Below are 14152 nucleotides of genomic sequence, written 5' to 3' on the forward strand. Positions count from 1 at the left end.
GGGTTTATTTAAGACCTAGAATGATGGATTTGGACAATAGATTCACCAAATTAACATACATTTGGTTGGAAATCAAAGATTTGAAGCAAAGGATCGAGTAATAGGTATAGAGGCGTCGGTTTTCAGTTGTAGGAGAAGTTGGTTTTAGGGTTAAGTGAGTGAAAATGTTATTTTATTGGAAAAAAAACGTAACTGTACTGTAGACAGAGGCACGACCCCGTGCTTTTTGAAGCACCGTACCGTGCTGCAGGTAACAGTCAGTTTTTCTTTATTTTGCTGTTTATTTGTCGAGCTGGTTCATTTTGTTAACTGACTTTTCTTTAAGGATTAAAGTTAAGATAGAAATTAAAAGTCCTAATCTTCATTAAACATAAAAACATAATTAAAACATAGTAGAAAGAAAAGTAAGATAACAATCCCGAATCTCTAAAACATAAAACTACCAACAGTAACTCCAAGCAAGACAAGGTCCGAACTACTAATGACCACCATTCCCGAACAAATCTTGAATGTGTGGCGAGGCTCATCTAGCTTCCAAGAGCTCGAAAAGCTTTTTTTCGAGCTTAGCGATCTCTCGGTTAAGATAATTGAGCTTGAAGTCCACATCTTTGTTATGACTTTCGACGATGTGGAAGTTCTTGAATAGAAGCAGTTCGACTTTGTTGGTTAGCTCGATTAGGCGAGCTTCAGCTTGGATGTTACTTTAGACTTGGTCCCTAACAATGCTTTGGAGCCTCAATATTTCTTCCTCAAGGTTTGAGGAAGAATCACCATTCTTGCTCCTTCTCACTTCCATTTTTGTAAACTTGTGTTTGGTATGAATGGAATAGTGAATTTTGCATGCATTATATAGGAATTGTAACGTCGAGAACGACCCCATGCTTCTTGGAGCACGACCCTGTGCTGCTAGGGGAATAAATGTTTCTGATACAGAGAATTGTACTGAGTCAGTGCGTATCAAGCTGAAGATTCTAGGGTGACCACGGCCCCGTGCTTCAAGAAGCACCCCATGCTTTTTGTCACTGAAAATTTCTTTGATTTTTCATCCAAACGCGAGAGCCGGATTTTTTTTAATGATGTTTAGCATGTTACTTTAACAGTTTGATCATCCTAAGATTACTTTTCATTAAATTTAAAAGTCCTAAAACAATTACAGGATAAGCCCGGTTTTCCTAAAAACATGAATTTACTCAGGTTAAGCCCGAGGGTCCTAAAACATTGTACCTAATGCACTTGTTTAAACATGAAAACATGAAACTAATGTCTCTACATCCCACCGAAAGGTTCTCCTCCGTCGAATGGTCCGGGCGGAGAAAAGTACGTGAAGCGGGAAACTTTAGATTGGAGTTGTTCGTTGATGTCTCGAAGCTCCATTTTCATACTCTCCACAGGTTCGGTGAGTTGATGAGACGCATCTCCGCAAGGAGATTCATCTCGGTGAGTTCCTTGATGAGTTTTTTGCAATTTCATGAGAAGCTCGGTTTTGGATACGTGTCGGGTTTCGTTCCTCTGTTGATGAGGAATGGAAATTCTTCATTTATCTAAGTAGGCATTTTGAATTCAGGGAGAGTGTATGGTTTTGGTTTGGTGCAAGAAATGCATTGGAAAGAGATTCAATTTATAGCCAAGCAATTTTCGGGCACGGCCCCGTGCTTTTAGAAGCATGGCCCCGTGTTTTCTGTCTGACAATTCTGTTACGAACCAGTCTGACTGAGATTTTTGCAGCGAAGATTTCGGCCCGTACTTTTTTGCATGGGACCGTGCTTCTAGGAGCACGCCCCCGTGTTTTTAGACACATAATATATATATATATATATATATATATATATATATAAAAGAAAACAAAGTAACATATTTAACGAAGGTCTTGGCCAGACCCTTCTTCTTGCATGTTCAATGGTTTGGGCGGAGGATTACTACCTCCGAAACCTCTTCGAATGGCCCATCGATGTATGGTTTTAATCGATGTCCATTGACTTTGAACTTGTGGCCGTTAGAATCTGAGATCTCAACTATCTCATAGTCAAAAAATGATTCAACTACATATGGACATGTCTAGCGAGATTTCTGTTTTCCTAGAAAAAGACGTAAATGTGTGTTATATAACAGCACTCGATCGCCAACTTAAAACTTTTTGTTTCCCTTCAAATGGGAGTCGTGTAGACATTTAGTCTTTTCTTTGTAAGACCAGGAGTTTTCATAGGCCAGTTCCCTTAGTTCTTCTAGCTCGTGAATTTGATCCTCCCGGTTTTTACCGGTGGACATTAGATCATAATTCACTGCTCTGAGAGCCCAGTAAGCTTTGAGCTTTAGTTCTACTGTTAGATGACATGCTTTCCCATAAATGAGTTTGAAAGATGTTGTTCCTATGGGGGTTTTGTAGGATGTCCTAAGGGCCCACAAAGCGTCATCTAACTTTTCTGCCCAATTTTTGCGATTCATTCCTATAGTTTTTTCGAGAATCCTCTTAATCCCCCGATTCGAGACCTCTACTTGCTCACTAGTCTGCAGGTGATATGGTGTTGCCAATCGGTGGTAAACTCCATATCGTGCTAAGACTTTGTCCATTAAAGCGTTAAAAAAGTGGGTACCTCTGTCGCTAATTAGGGTTTTCGGAGTGCCGGAACGTGAAAATAACCTCTTCAGAAAATGTACAACTACTCGAGCATCATTTGTAGGAAGAGCTTGTGCTTTTACCCATTTAGATACGTAGTCGACTACTACAAGGATGTACTTATTTCCGAACGAGTTAGGAAATGAGCCCATGAAATCTATCCCCCGTACATCAAAGACTTCACAAATTTGAATGCCTTTTTGAGCCATCTCATTTTTGGCTGAGATGTTTCCGGCTTTTTGACAAGCATCGCCTACTTGGATTAAAGTATGTGTGTCCTTATATATGGCAGGCCAGAAAAATCCTGCATCAAACACTTTGCTGACTGTGGTGGCGGTACTGTGGTGTCCTCCAGTAGGTCCTTCATGGCAGTGTTTGAGAATATCTAAGACTTCCTTTCCTGATACACACCTGCGAACAACCTGATCGGCACCTATCCTAAACAAGTTGATGAGTTAGCCCTTTTCTTAGGATTCTATAGGCTAAATAGTTTGCGAAATCGGCAAACCAAGGGCTTTCATCCTCCTTTTGCATAACTGCTTGGATATGCATGAGAACTTCATGTGGAAAGTTATCATTGATAATTTCCTCGTGATGTCCTTTTGAAGCTGAGCATTCTAAGCGTGAAAGATGGTATGCGGCTACATTCTCTGCTACTTTCTTGTCCTTGACCTCTATATCGAACTCTTGGAATAGTAAAATCCATCGGATAAGTCTGGGTTTTGTATCTTGCTTGTTGAAGAGGTAGCGTATGGCGGCATGGTCAGTGTAAACTATGGTTTTGGAAAGAACTAAGTATGATCTAAATTATTCAAAGGCAAAAACTACTGCTGATAACTCTTTTTCTGTTGTGGTGTAATTTTCATGTGCATCATTAAGAGTTTTACTAGCTTAGTAAATTGGGTAAAAATGTTTTTCTTTGCCTTGTCCGAGTACGACTCCAACTGCAAAGTCACTTGCATCGCACATGATTTCGAATGGAAGGGTCCAATATGGTGTAGTCATAATTGGTGCGTTGACAAGTTTGTCTTTTAATATGTTGAATGATTCAACACATTATTCAGAGAAGACGAAAGGTGCGTCTTTCTCCAGAAGTTTGGTCATAGGTCTAGTGATTTTGGAGAAGTCTTTTATGAAATGACGATAGAATCCTGCATGACCTAGAATAATTCTAATAGCCTTGACTGAAGTTGGTGGCGGAAGTTTAGAGATGGTTTCGATTTTTTCCCTATCAACTTCTAATCCTGCTTTGGATATCTTATGACCAAGAACAATGCCCTCTCTGACCATAAAGTGGCATTTTTCCCAGTTGAGTACAAAATTAACTTCTTCACACCTAGCTAACATTTTGTCTAGGTTTCTCAAACAATGATCGAAGGAGTCTCCAAAGACTGAGAAGTCATTCATGAAAACTTCCATAGAGTGTTCGATCATTTCATAAAAGATGGCCACCATGCAACGTAGGAAAGTGGCTGGAGTATTACATAGTCCAAACGGCATTCTTCGGTACGCGAAAGTTCCATACGGACATGTAAAGGTGGTCTTCTCCTAATCTTCAGGAGTAATTGGAATTTGAAAGTATCCTGAGAATCCATCAAGAAAACAATAGAACATTTTTCCAGATAAACGTTCAAGCATTTGATCGATAAAAGGAAGTGGAAATGATCTTTTCTTGTGGCGTCATTAAGTTTCCGGTAGACAATGCATACTCGCCAGCCTGTGATGGTCCTCATTGGAATTACCTCGTCCTTCTTGTTCATTACAACTGTCATTCCTCCCTTCTTGGGTACTACTTGAACTGGACTAACCCAATGTGAATCTGATATTGGGTAGATTAATCTGGCATCAAGGAGTTTGATTACTTCATTTTTCGCCACATCTTGCATTTTGGGATTGAGACGTCTTTGATGTTGGACCACGGGTTTGTATTCTTCCTCCATGAGAATTTTGTGAGTGCAAACAGAGGGACTAATGCCCTTGATATCCATGATCTTCCATGCGATGGCCTTCTTATGGTTTTTGAGAACCTTAAGAAGTTCGTCTTTCTCTTATTTAGAAAGGTTAGATGAAATAATTACTGGGAGTTGAGAGTCTTTTTTTTCTAGAAAGGCGTATTCGAGATGATTTGGGAGTTCTTTTAATTCTAAGGTTGGTGGTTCTTCGATTGATGTTTTTGATTTTTCGTTGCATTTGGTAATCTCACATACTATTTCTAATGTTTCTTGATAGTTATTGAGATTATCGTGTTCTAAAACGGGTTTAGTGATGATGTCAGTTAAGATTTGTGTTTCTAACGGGGTGTTAATGGAAGATTTCCACACATAGCAACTCACGATAGAATCGATGATGTCAACACAATATAATGTGTCATCGTGATGTTGCGGATGTTGCATAGATTTTCTATGTCAAAAGTGATAGCCTCATCATTGACCCTGAGAGTGAGTTTGCCGATGCAAACATCAATAATAGCCTTTTCAGTGGCAAGAAAGGGTCTTCCTAAAATCAGATGTACGCTTTTGTCTTCCTCCATATCTAGAATTACAAAATCTATAGGGAAAACAAATTTGTAAATTTTGACAAGCATGTTTTCAACAATGCCCTAAGAATATTTAATGAACCGGTCAGCTAACTGAATGCCCATGCGGGTGGGCTTTGGTTCTCCTATCCCTAGTTTTGCAAAACCGCATAAGGCTTAAGTTAATACTAGCTCCTAGGTCAGCCAGGGCATTGCTAACAGACAAATTTCCTATGAGACAAGGGATAGTAAAGCTCCTTGGATCGGTCATTTTCGGTGGCAGCTTGTTATGGAGGACAGCTGAACATTCTTCACTCAGGGTGACATGTGAGAGATCCTCCAGCTTCCTTTTGTTTGTCAAAACTTCTTTGAGAAACTTTGCATATTTTGGCATTTTAGCAAGGGCTTCGACGAAAGGGATGTTGATGTGGAGTTGTTTGAAGAGGTTTAAAAACTTTCCGTACTAAGCTTCTAATCTCTCCTGTTTCAGCCGTCCACGGTATGGAATAGGTGGAACATATGTTCGGACTAGTTCCTTAGGTTGTACGGTGCCTGATGGAATCAGTATCTCCTGCGTTTTGTCAGGGGCTTCCTTCTCCATAACTGGTTCTGAAGTTGGTGAGGCAACAGTGGTTGTGCCGCTTCTTAATGTAACTGTGTTAGCTATCGCATTTGGATTTGTGATTGTGTTGCTTGGAAGAGTGCCAGGTGGTCTTTCAGATAACTGTCGGGCGATTTATCCGATCTGAGTCTCTAGATTCTGTAATGATTCTTGTTGACTTTTAAGGTCAACTTCATATTTTAACAATACTCCGCTGATATCAACAGCTCTTGAGTCGGCCTTCTTTTCCGCTTCATTTGTTTTGGTCATTATTTGGATCAACATTTCTTCAAATTTTTAGTAGCTTAGATTCTGATGGCTACTGGAACTTTTTTCTTGGAATTGAGGTTTAGGCTGGAAGGATTGATTCATCGGTCTTTTTTCGAATCCTGTTAGGGTTTAAGTGTTACCTCCGTTCTTCCAACTGAAGTTCGGGTAGTTTCTCCATCCTGAATTGTAGTTGTTGCTGAAAGCTATGTTTTGACGGGAGATGAAGTCAACTTCTTCCATAGCCATAACGACGTTTTTGCAGTCATTCGTCTTATGAGTTCCTACACAGGTGATCTTGGTTTTTGATAGTTCGGCTTGAAGTTGTTCGAATTTTTTAGAGAGGGATTCAAGCTGTGTGGAGACAAGAGTGTTGGAATCGACGTGGTGCATTCCTTTATGTGTTGGTGTAGATCTTGGTGGGTTGTAAGTGAAACTCTTCTTTGATGCCTTCTCCATGATTTCAAATGCTTCGTTAGGTGATTTGGATCCCAGGTATCCACGGGCGACTTGGTCGATGGCCTGTTTGTTTTGACTGGATTGTGCGTCAAAGAAAGTTTATAGTTGCAACCATACGCTCAGTCCATGGTGTGGGCACCTTCTCAGAAGACTTTTGTATCTCTCCCATGCTGCGTGTAAAGATTCATCATCATCGGTCTGGAATTCGGTAATGTTGGCTCGGTATTTGGCAGTTTTATCAGGCGGAAAGTGTTTGAGGAGAAACTGTTTAACCATCTGGTACCAGTTAGTGATGGACCAGAAGGAAGAGATTCTATCCATTCTAAGGCTTGATCCCTTAGAGAGAAAGGAAAGAGTTTGACTTTGATCTGATCTTCTGAACAGTTTTGAATTTTAAAGGCTTCGCAGATTCGTAGGAATCGAGATATATTAGAAAGAGGTTCTTCGTCGAGGAGACCTTGAAATTGAATTGAATTTTCCACCATATGAATGGTGCTTAATTTGATTTCGAAATATTCGGTGATATCGGGTGGAGCCACTCCAATTTCGTAGCCTTCGAGAGTTGGCTTGGCATGATGGCTCATGTCTGGTTCATTGTTTTGTGCTTCCGTCATTTCTTCGGCTTGATTTCCTTCTGATGTCGTCGCGTCTACTGACTCGTCTTTGTTTGTTTCAGCGGTTTCTGCAGTCCGTTTATGCGTTCGCCGACGTAAGAGTCGTTCCGGTTCAGAAATTGTAGAAACAAGCTCAGGTCTGAATGTAGAGGACATACATGGGGTTAAATCAAATTTAAACTATATAAGCTAGGGGTTAGTGCAAGTTAAGCTAAAAGTTAAGCTAAGCTATTTAAAACTAAACTAAGGTATAAGTTAATTAAGCTAAAGTAAAGGTTAGGCTAGCCTAAAAAAATATAATTCTAATATAACAATAAGTAAAAAGAAAAAAAATAAAAGTTAAAAATTTGTACAATTATAAACAACGAATAAATTAAAACTTGGATCGTTCTTAGAACGTACCGTGTCCCCGGCAAAGGCGCCAAAAACTATGATGCGTGCGTGCGGTGTAGGTAAAATTATAATGGGTTTGAAATTTATCTTTGCACAAGATATTGTTTTAAATTTATAAAAGTGAATTCTACTAAAACTAAACACACATAAAATAGGCAAGTGTACTTATCGTATATGTAGAATAGTATTGGTAAGAACCAAGTATCTATCCGTGGACACAAATGTTTAGAATAGTGAATCTTCGTTTTAATGTAATCCGAGAGTTTTAATCATTTTGGGTTGATTTTTGAACTTTTTATAAAATATATATACTTATATATAATATATAGGTGACAAGAAGAGAAATTCTAAACGAGTAGTTCAACTATATGAAGGTTACCATCTAAGATCAAGAATCCACTCCATTTTTCCTTGATGCTTATAAATAAACATGTGATAAACTTGTCCTAGTAATATATGATAGAATAGTCCCTCATTTCTATGTGAACATATTCTATGACACAAAAGAAAGTAGCACACATATTTTCAAGTCCAGCCTATGCTTAATATCATGCTTCCACGAGAATGTCAATTTAAGTAGACAAGAAGTATGAAGCAGAACGATTAGGATTGACTTTGATTTCTCAAATACCAACCCTAAGAACTTCGAGTGGTTATAGTTAACTCACACAACTTCCCCTTGGTTGATTAGATTAGGTTATAGTTACACATTCCATTAACATATGATTTCTTTAACTAGCATGATAACCTAAGCAATCGTGTTAACAATGTTATTTTAGAATTATCAAAACTAGAGAAATAGATCATAACCTATATGTCATCATTTCTAAGTACAACATAAGGATCCATGTTTTATCTTAAATAAGTTATCAAAGTATTCTTTTTACCTTTTCTAGTTTCCAAGAACATGAGTTATCATGAATGATTTTTAGTCATCAACATTGATGTATTGAGTTAAAGTGATCAAACATTTCTTCATCAGTGGATAATTGCAAAACAACCATGTGCTTTACCAAACGAAACCACATGTTTCACATAATCATCAAGTAAAACAAAGCTTTTTCATAGATTTTAGATAGCAAATGGAATTTAGCTTATAATGAGCATTATTATGAACATTAAAAGATATGATGATAACAAACACATGATTAAACTAGAACAATCTAACCAAAAGTGGATGAACCTCCCTTTTTAATGATGATGATGGATAATGATGGTGTTGATGATGGTGGATGATAATGGTAACCTCCAAGCCTTCAAACTCTTCACAAGATCTTCAATATGAGTGTAATGTGAGTGTTTTTATAGGAGAAACCTATATAGAGATTTTCTTCAAGCACACTTGATTAATAAAACATTCTCCTTTATTTATAGGCAGTCTGAGGAAGTAGGCACGGCCCCGTGTCTCTAGAAGCACGCCCCCATGTCCAGGGTTACAGTTGCATTAAATGCTATGTAAGATCGTACATGATGACTCACCACGAGGGCGTGCTTTCTGAGGCACGGCCTCGTGCTTTTTAGCGAAATGTGCTATTTCTTTTTGTCTTATGTGAAAGGTGACCAAGGCCCCATGATTGCTTAGGCACGGACCCGTGCTTCTTTGTCCAGTGTTTGTCTTTCCTTGTAGTTTTTTGTCTTTTCTTGTGTTCAGAAGCATGGGGGCGTGGTTCTTGAAGCACTGGGGCGTGGTTTAGGTTTTTCTTGGGTTTTCTTTTGTTTTTCTTCGTCTTTTCACTTGTTTCTTCATTTAAGGCTTGGGTTTAGCTGAAATTGCATTTTAATGTGATAAGTAGCCTTCTGAGATATATTATTTGATAGAAGTTGCAGTTTTTAGAGATTATTTGATGCTAAAAAAATGTATAATTTTATGTACATTATATAGCAATTCTGCTACTTTTCGGATAGTTCGGATATCCGAGATATCCGAAATATTGATATTAATATTTTTATTTATTTATTTTATATATCTAAGTAATATCAATTTTAGAAGCCCCCAACAGCCCAACTTCCATATAGCCCACAAACTTCTCTGGTATCAATTTTAAAACCCTAAAATTCAATTTCTATTCTCCCTAAATCTAGTCGCTACCCAGTACGAACACCCCTACGCTTCTCCAACCACCACCATGCCACCCTTGTCCGGCCACCATCAAGCCCTAGATCCACTCACCTCCCCTTCTCCAACCACCACCAATGGAGCTTTGCGGCCGACAATGGCTTCTGCAACATTCTCCTTTAAATAATGTCATAAAAGCAAGAAACGAAAAGCAATATTCTTAATTTAGTTTATTTATGAATCTGTTGACACATACATTTGGTTTACAAATTCTGATGTAGGTAGCTGCATAAGCCGTTTATGTAATTTAGTTTGATAAAGCAATTAAATTATTAATGAACTTTTAGATATTTATATAATATATGTGACTTGGGTTTTTTTTCTTTTTTTTTCCAGATTTTCGGATATCCGCTTTATTATCCGAACAAATATCCGAACTTCGGATATCCGAAATTTCGGATACGGATTCGGATAGTGAAATATACTATCCGAAATGTTCGGATATCCGAAACTCCGTATCCGGATTTGAACACCCCTAACTATAGAACTTGAAAATTAATATATAGTATAATATACTTAAAACTAAAATAATACTCTTTTATAATAATAAAGTGAAAATTCTTAAAATATCCCTTTTAATTGAGAGAGTTCACCTTTCTTTGTTCTCGTATACTAGAGATTTGTAAAATCTTCCTCTCGAAACATGTAGGAAGCTACTTTTTTTGTTTACCGGTACACCTTTGTGTATTCAATGCATAGAAATGTGTCACCGAACACGTCAGCAATACCAATATCTGATCCGCCAGCCAGTTAACTATGTCACCCTGCATTAATTCTGTAATCCCGACTTGAAACCATGCGTACAAATGTTTTGAAGTTGTAATTTTGAATTTTATATTATTACAATAAATTTTAATCATATTTTGTTTTTCTTTTATAACATTTAATGTATAATGTTTTATAAATATCTGAATTTACTGTTGAGACGTTTATATTTTATCTACATGCCAATATTAATTTTGTTCAAAATCAAGCTCGATCAAAATTATATCAAAACATTCAATAAAATTGTGACCATGCTTGATGTTCAGCAAAATTTATTGCAGCACTTAGATAAAATAAGCATAATATACCGGTAAATTTGGAATTTTATAAAATTTATATTATCTAAAAATTTATAAATGAAAAAAGTAAATACGATTAAAATTAATTATAATATAATATTAAAATACAACTATGAAACAAAAGTTTGAGGTTCAAATTCTGAAAGAGAATGTGGAGGGACCACGACATAAAATGGGTCGATTAATTCAAACAAGTCGTCAAACTATATTTGGTATATAAACACATCGCGGCGGGCGTTGTCTTCTTTTTAGATAGTCAAACATGTCGTCCCACTCAAAACCCATGTTGTCGTCGTTGCGTTTGGAGTAGCCATTTTTGGAATTGTTGTTGTGGGAACATTTCTCGATTTTCTCTCTTCATAAAGGGCATTCCTATTAGGATTAAATGCACACACAAACTGAACACAACACAAAAGCAATAAACGAACACGAGGAATAACGTGGTTCGGTTTAAATTGACCTACGTCCATGGGTGACAACTAGGTATTCTTTTATTGAGTGACAAATAATTACAAGTACATAGTGTGGTATATATAGAGACTGAACTAGCGTTTATAACTTATAAACAACATATCTAAGCTGGGTTGGGCTTGAGCTTGGCCACCCACACCCATCTCCTATTTGACTTCCTATAATAAACCGGGCCTACACCAAAAGGCATACGAAACCCAACAATATCCCACTCGGAGGAATCGCCTTCTCATCAACTAACTTGAAGGCCCATTGAAACTCCCTGGAGCTCCAACACGTCAGTCACGGCTAGAAATTTCCCTGACCAGTTCTATGTACCTACCAGCTCCCACAGTAACGAACTATAGGACCCTGGGATACCCCAAGAACAAACACTCTCCATATTCAGCAAGTAATTTACTGGAGAGACTTTAACAGCTAGAATGTTGGTTTTCTTAATCCACTGTCGACCTGGAACTATAACTGAAACAGGACATGTGCACACACCGTCACGTCACGATGTCCTCCGACTGATTTAACCTTCCTAGCCCGTTCATCATGAATCTTCACTAAGGCAATGGGTTTGTTACTTGCAAAACAAACCTCTTTCTGCCCACGAGATTCTGTTAACCAGATTTTTTCTTTCACCAAAACTGGATCCACTCATTTCGGTGACATATCAACCATATACAACGAACCTAATGTATGCTCTGCGTTGCGGTTAAATATTAATAGATGGAATGATTTGCTTTTGCACAAGATCATTTTTTAAATTTATAAAAGTGATTTCTACAAAGACTAAACACACACAAAATTGGCAAGTGTACCTATCGTATATGTAGAATAGTATTGGTAAGAACCAAGTATCAATCCGTGGACACAAATGTTTCAAATGATGAATCGTCGTTTTACTTTAATCGGAGGTTTTAATCATATTTGGGGTTGATTTTTGAACTTTTTATAAAATAAATATACTTATATTGTTGGAATATCGTATGCCCGAGACACATAATTAAGTTAATGTGGCTAGTCATGTTTGATCCAAGTCGGGTCATACCCAATAACGAGTTAGACACACACCAATTATGTATTTGTTAAGATAAGATCTATAAGACAAATACAGAACACGACACTTTCAGAAAATCGGGTTTCTGAATAATTACTTGAAAGTATTAAATAATTAATTGGTTAATTTATTTATTCAAATAATTATTATTGGAATGATTATTTAACTATGTATTCTTTTATAAAATGGTTTATAAAAGATGGGGTGTTTATATATTTTTATAAAGTATAAAATATATAAAATAAAAAGAAAAAAAAAAAAAAAATAAAAAATAATAATAATATTGGGGCCGGTTTTGGGTGGGCCCCACACCCCACTAACTTGGTCAAAATGATTAACATGCAAAGACATAAGGTGGAGTGTGGACTTGTATAAAAACCTACCCTTATGTGTGCATGTGGACAATCAAGATTCATATGACTTTCAAGTAACCAAAAACAAGACACAACTCCCTTCTTTCTTTCTCTCTAGCTCACGGCCAAAAGAGAAGAAGGAGCTCGGGTGTCGGGTTTTTCGTGTTCAAGCTCCCTAGCATAGCTCGGTGCGTGTTGGAGGCTCGGGGTATATTCCGTTTGAGGGTTTTCCTTTGAAAGTCTAGCATTCACATCATCATCTTCTTCAACCATCCACCAAACTCTTAAAGGGTTAAGATTGTAAGTGTTTATATGCTTTGATAGTTTAGTTATTCCGTATCATTTGATCCTTGCTTCGGGTTTCTAGTAAATAGATTATTGGTAATCTTGAAATGAATAAACTAGGTTGTTCATATGTTTAGTTTGTATATCACGTTTCCGCATATATTATAACTAGTTAATCGGTTAACTAAGTTTGTTAAATCCTATAGAAACCCAATAAATGGCATCAAGAGCCGGGATACGGGAAACTAAGCTTCGGGTTCTCGGTTTTTTATTTTCCCCTTGAAAGATTTATACAAAAATTAACATGCATGATATTTTTGTATTTAATCTTGTTATTGTTTTTGGCTTAGTTCAAAAAAAAAAAAAAAAAAAAAAAAAAAAAAAAAACCGAGCAAATGGGCCGAAGCCCAATTCGGGTGAATTTGGGCCGAAGCCCACTTGAAAAAGGGTTATTGGGCTAACCGGTTTTATAAAAATTTTTGGGCCGAGCCCATAAGGATTTTGGGCCGAGCCCATGGGTTTTTATATTGGGCCGGGCCCATAAGTTTTGTTTGGGCCGAGCCCATGCAGTTTTGATTGGGCCGAAGCCCATAATCTTGGTATTGGGTCAAGCCCAAATGGGTTGGGCTAGGCCCGATAAAGGCAAGGGGTTTTGGAACGGGTTCCTATGACATAACGGGTTATGTTTGCTAATACTAGACCGAGCCGTAGACCAATGTGGATGTTTGTTTGTGGTTGATGTTGTGATTGTAGTTAATTATTCAAGTTTCGGTTTGTAATAATTAATTATGGGCAATTTTGTAATTTTGTAATTATTTATTCATATGGGTATGTAATAAATAGGTTATTTGTAATTTCTTTATTTTATAGAAAAAATGTATTAGGACATTTGATTTTGTAAAATTAAAGAAGATTGCAAAATTGGAAGTTTGGGCCTAATTGGGCCGGGTATGGTGATAATGGGTTTCACAAGCCCATTAAGGGATTCAAGCCCAAAAGGACCTAAGCCCACCAATTGAGCCCAAGTGGAAGCTTATGGAAGCTAAGGCCCAAGTTCAAGCCCAATGGATCACAACAAGGTTGAAGAAGATGCTCGAAGCATTTGGATGCGGGATCGAGTGGGAGCTACAACATCCATGTGTCATGTGTCCCTTAGGATCGGACCTAAGACACACACTTGTTTCGGCTAACAAGTGTGGTCTAACTTAGTGGCTCGTGTCTAGTATAATTGTGTATGCTTGTTAATTGATTGTTTGATTGTGTGGTTGTTAGATATTAGGATATCAACTTCGTCACATAGAATTAATTAACAAAGCATAAAACGGGTTCTAATAATTATCGGTAATTACGTGACA

At 37.4% G+C, this 14152-nt stretch overlaps 1 pseudogene across 1 annotated transcript in view; it reads left to right on the forward strand.

The window, feature by feature from the left end:
• The first annotated feature begins 481 nt into the window (after nt 1–481).
• LOC143589445 (ceramide synthase 1 LOH3-like) overlaps nt 482–14152 on the forward strand; it is a 41695-nt pseudogene continuing 28024 nt past the window's right edge. The window contains exon 1 of the transcript XR_013145286.1: nt 482–634. The product of XR_013145286.1 is annotated as a ceramide synthase 1 LOH3-like (transcript). The remainder of the gene's footprint in view (nt 635–14152) is intronic.

Source organism: Bidens hawaiensis, unplaced genomic scaffold (assembly GCF_021521415.1).
Source record: "Bidens hawaiensis isolate Kalapana, Puna unplaced genomic scaffold, B.hawaiensis_p1.1 tig00037564_1, whole genome shotgun sequence".
Taxonomy (NCBI): Eukaryota; Viridiplantae; Streptophyta; class Magnoliopsida; order Asterales; family Asteraceae; genus Bidens; species Bidens hawaiensis.